We start from the raw sequence: 5,989 nt of genomic DNA on the forward strand, positions 1-5,989 counted from the left end.
CCATAATCAGCTGAAACGGCTGTGCAGACCCGAACCCAGAGACAATAGAACACTAATCTGTTCTAGGCCAAGTATGACCAAATATGGCAAAGATTTGGGCCAGATATGGCGGCACTTCCTCTCCTTGTTATATTTAGCTCCTTGGTCTGCGAGTGTCAGCGCCAAAACACATGAACAGGACAACTTTTCGATCGTACTCATGTAATGAGACACGTGTTATTAATACGACACGAGTGGTTGCTGGCGGCGCCACCGTCTCCCGACTAGCACTGGATTCGCTGTGAATCGGGGTAGTAATTGCAGTAGGAAAATTTCTGTTTTGTAGCGTTCGAAAACACTGCGCTATAAACGTGACTGGAGTAGTTTACGATGCTGGTTCTGTATAGCTTGCTGTTACCAGTCAAGTATGTTCGGTATCTGTGTTGATATGACTATGTAAGCTAGGATCTTTCACCAGATTTAATTTGTTGACGGATGTAGATTTTTTATCAAGATTTTGAATACCCTTCTCATCTGCTGGGTGACCATTTAACTATTAGCACTTCCTGGATTGGTAAGCAAAATTTGACCAGAAGCACATATTATATTAAGTTGTTCCTCATTGATTTGTTGTTTTAAAAGAGCTTTAAACAGAATATAGTCACATCAATCATTCTATCATACACTCAAAATAAATACAAATAAATGCTGCCGGATTCATAAGATTAGTCTGATAAAGGCTTTTGTGTCAGCTTATTTTGAATATGATTTTTCTCATTTTCTGAGTAACATTGAATCCTTCTCACTATCTGACATGCAGGGAGATTGGACTTTAATCACATGCAGGAAAACCAAGATTCTGCACCTTGCAGAAAACTGCATTCGGCTAGTATGCTGATTTCAAATGTGGAAAAAAATGCAAAAACGTATATTAGTGATCTTGCTAGCATACCATGTTCATTGTATTGTACATAGTTGTGGAAATAAATATAATTAATTTACACGAATTTCACTTTTATCTTGCTTTATTCTTGGTTTCCGATTTTTAAGTGTTCATGGTAACATTTTGAGATGTAATTTTAGAGATATTTTGTCGGTAAACTGCACAAATTATACTAAGGAGTAAACATAATAAATAAACGTGTAACCGTCGTAAGTCACTAATACACTTCATAGACAGTTATGCCACCTGTCTCCGCAGTATAATATATTATAATTATGAAATTGTTACAACATTTTTACAACCGATTTTTTGTAATTAAAAACGTTCAGACGCACACACAGCGCAATACTTCTGTGACATAAATCTTCGATCAAAAATGTCGTGTCCTGTGTCGTGTTGTGTTATTCTTAGTCTATGATGCTATGTAAAGAGACCAAACTAAAACAGGGACTGAGAATAATATATACATGTACGTATTGTTCTCAGAACAGGGACAGGCAACTGGCCAATATTGTATGTAGTCTTTGCTTCCGAGAGGTGGCGTTGATTACGCAAAGTTTTCAAAAATGGCGGATACAGGAGAAGAAGATTTTACGTATTATTTGGTAAAACATTTATTTGTCATCGTTATTGGTTTAAATAACCTGAATATTTACCACAGATTAGGTAGTAGTATTCAGGGTAATTAAATCCATAGAGATCTAAAAGCGTTATCATGTAAATAGATCACTTTAATTTATTTATCTATCTTGGTAAAATTAATGGTATTTGTATTGTGTAGGCCTGTACTGTACTGTAGTTCCGGACCATGGTAAACGCATTTGTCGTTTTATTTTTATAATATTACTTACCTTCAGCGATATCATTGAACCACACAGCTGTGGCAGTCATTGTAAACCCACGATTGCACTTATTTTATTAGTGATATGCAATTTGCATGCACATAAAATACAATGTTTACAAATAAAATTAGGCATGATGAGGAAACAGAAAAAAATAAGAGTAACACGACATCATTGTCATCAATAAAATCCTCGCCGGAAACTGGTAACAATTATTAACAAGCGCATGCTAATAAAATAAGAAGAAACGCTTGCTAGTATTAATCGTGAGATTAAAATTGGTATAAAATAGTTGAAAATTCAGTTGTAGTTTGGGAATTTCAAGTGTATCTCTATATCACCTAGGGGGCTAACATATTTGCAATATTTGTGGAATTATTTGTAACTTTCTAATCACACACTGCAGCTTGCCTAGATGATGGTGGCGTGCTTGTGTCTTTAATTACTTTGTTATATTCCCATAATATAATACTTGTGTAAAAACATGTGGTTAAACATAAATGTAAACTTCTTCTACTTCTTCTACTTTTATTATGGACAGTCCATGAGAAAAAACGTCCAGGGATAACTTATAAACAGTCATTGGTAAAAGTATCAATTTTGACAAAATATACGGAATCCCTTTTTAGTATCATTGCAGAGTTGCATTCCTTGTGCTAGTTGGTTTTCTATTATCAATAAGTATGATTTTTATCAAGCTCAAGTTCTCATCCTTAGTAGGGTTGATGCTGTAAATTAATATATACAGAAAGAAATCATTTTAGTACATGTTTATTCAGACAAATGATATTCCATGCCATGATGGGATCAAGGTGGTTAGAAAACTGCTTGAGACTGGCAACAAGAGTAAGGCGACAACTCTTGCTCAGCTTTTCCTTGCAAAGAACATTCTTCTACCCACACAGACCTGCTGCACTAAGGTAGGTACCACAAGTCCATGCCTCGGTGGCAAGCAATTTAACCTACGTTGTATAGTCGTGATCGTGTGAGGAACTAGGACAGAATAATCTCTGTCAAACTTATTCTAATTATTGATTCTTAATTTACGTGATTTTCGGTGACGTTTTGCCGTAATGGTCAACGTTTACCAAATCGCTTCAATAAAAGCAGAGCCGATCAATCGTGTTGCTATTGATCCCGAGTCTCGTTGTTTTTGCTGCGGACATTGTTCACGTCGTAACGTTTATCTGGCTCGTTGTTGTAGGCACTGGTCGAGCTGTGGTGTGAGGTTCAGTACGAACAGGATGGAGATATCACAAAGTTCCTCGAGAGCGTGAGAACAATGAGCATGCCCGTACAGTGTAGCATGCATCTATACTACTTCACAAACACGCTGTATGAGAAGGTATACAGGGGTAGAAATTAACTTTTAATTTAAACTTTTAGAATTTAACAGGGAAATCCAACGGACTCCCTGCCCTCAAAAAGAGGGAGTCCGCGGCAAAACGAGGGAGTCCGCAGTCTGAAGTTTAAAACTAAAGATATTAACAATAACGCATGTGCTTGTTTTGAAGATTCATGCGGTTGCACGTCTGCCAAGTTTTCTTTGCACATTTGCTGAAAAAATACGGTAATTTCGTGTGGGAATAATAAGGAGGCCGTGCTCTGGAACGAACTAGATAGTATAGCAGAATTGTCAGGGAGTCACAGGGACTCCTGCATATGTCAAATCAGGGAGTATTTGACTCCGGACTCACGTTAATTTCGCACCCTGGTATGTACGCACTATCTGTCGTCGCTGTCCTCAAAATTTACGCAATATTGATCAACGATGTGAAAATCCATTCCATTACAATGCGCCGCATAAACTGAACTGTGTAATCAGTGTCGCGGTTCATCCCTATTTGAGTGGGCATACGTGAGTTCTTCATGGACCAAAAACAAATATGCTCATGAATCATACATTTTGTGTCTTCATTCAAATGCATTTTTAAATTATTGTACATTCTGTTTGTAACGTGTGCATCGATAATTACCTAAACCAACAAGACAAACATCCGGACTTTACGAACAAACAAAACAAACATCTAGGCTTCATTAATAAACAAAACAAACATTCGTGCTTCACGAATAAACAAAACAAACAGCCGGGCTTGACAAATAAACAAAACAAACATCCAGGCTTCAGGATTAAACAAAACAAACATCCGGGCTTCGTAACTAACTCGGTCACTAACGCTCTCCTTTGCATTTCTTTTGCCTCACCTTGCTCCTAGAAGTTTCACAGTAAACCAAAAGTGCACAATCCACATGCTTATCCGCCCTACTACTGCTCTTCCTGCTGCAGTTTGTCTTTTCATTCAAATGCATTTTTTTTTAGCTTCGTACATTATGTTTGTAACGTGTGCATCGATAATTACCTAAACCAACAAGACAAACAACTGGACTTTATGAGTAAACAAAACAATCAGCCAGGGTTCATGAATAAACAAAACAAACAGCTGGGCTTGACAAATGAACAAAACAAACATCCGTGCTTCACAAATAAACAAAACAAACATCCCAGCCTTCGTGCGGTCACTAACGCTCGCCTCTCTCTTCCCGTCCCGCTGCAGTTTGGCATGGAGGACACGCTCGCGTTGATCATGGAGCTGTGCATCCGTGGGCTGACGCGCGACATGAACGAGTACGACGCTGCGAAGCGCATGCGCAGCGCCGACGAGCTAGCAGAGCTGCAGAACCGCCTCGCCTTCATCTTTGAGTTCCTCGCCAACCTCTTCTACGACAATCACCCGTTCGCAAGGTGAGGCGTCGAGCCGTGGTGGTGTGTTCGTGTGTAGCATGTGTAGTTATCATCATGTCGTGAGAAGGTGAGGGGTCGAGCTGCGGCGGCGTTCGTGGCGCACGGTTAGTGATTTTCGTGTCGACTTGCTCGAATGTGAATTGCGAGGGCGAGTCGCGTTCCCGTGGAAATCGCACGCGTGCATTACTACATATCGCACGCGAACACTAGCACACTTATCGTTTAATCGGGCAGGTGTTTGTTAACTGTATCACGATTATTAATTCACGCCGATACAAATGCCAAGTCGTGCATGTAGTCGTGCAGGTATGTGTTAACTGTAGAATGATTTTTAGTTAGCGCCGACACTTTTGCCAACAATCCTTTTCTCGCGTGATCGCGCAGTCGTACTTTAAGCCTAGCACAATAGTTTCTACGCGTTGACTAATTTGTCATTGATCACTTTTATCGGTTGATTGCGCAACCACACGTTACAAACCACGTATTGATCGGTCCCCCCCCCCCGGTTGACTCACGGTACACGGTTTCATCTCCATTTCGTGCATCTGCGATGTTTTGATCCGTATCGTGCATCTGTGATGTGTTCGCTGCGCTGTTTGTGATCGGTTTCCCCCCGCCTCCCCTCCGCAGGCAGTGCGCGATGACGTCATTCTTCGTGAAGCCGACGCACGAGCAGCTCAAGCGTCTCGAGCAACTCTACTCCGACCAGGACCGCGAGGAGGCGGCAGCGCGAGACGCGCGCGCCGACGACGACGGCGGCGTCGCCGGCGCCATGACAGCCGAGAAGCGCCGCTGCATCCAGAGCGCCTTCCGTGAGTTCATCACGGGCGCGCCAGACGCGCGCGCGGCCCCCCGAAAGAAGCCGGCGGCGGCGAGGGGGAAGCGCGGGCGCGGGCGACCCCCCGCGGTGGCGGCGGCCGTGGCGATCGAGTCGGACGAAGGCGAGATGTACATCAACAAGGGCGACCCGACCTACCAGGCGCCGCGGCTGCCCGAGGTGCCCGAGATCACGCACCCGGCGCTGACGCGCGGCGTCATCGACGACATGGTCATCCTGTGGTACGGGCTGCGGCCGCGCGTCGTCGACCCGCTGCTGCCCTGGCCGAAGCTGCGCTCGCTCTGTGTGCAGTACTTTGTGCTGTTCGCCGACCCGACCGCGCACATCCCGGACACGTGGATGATGTCCGAGCATGGAGGAAGCAGCGGCGGAGGAGGAGGAGGGAGGAGGGCGGCGGAGAAGGGAGCGGCAGACGTGCAGCGCCGCCTCGGGCAGACGATCGAGCAGTACCTGAAGCGAAAGGCGGCGGCGGCGTCGTCGGCAGCCGCCGCGGCGTCCGGAGCGGAGCCGAGCAGGCCGGCCGTGAATCCCTACAGAAGCGTGTCGCCGGCGATTCTCGGGAAGGCGGCGGCGCGCGACGACCAGCAGGTGGCGCCGGCAATCCTCGGAAAGACGACACGTGGCGACCAGCAGGTGGCGCCGGC

Source organism: Priapulus caudatus, unplaced genomic scaffold (genome assembly GCF_000485595.1).
Source record: "Priapulus caudatus unplaced genomic scaffold, Priapulus_caudatus-5.0.1 Scaffold425, whole genome shotgun sequence".
NCBI lineage: Eukaryota > Metazoa > Priapulida > Priapulimorpha > Priapulimorphida > Priapulidae > Priapulus > Priapulus caudatus.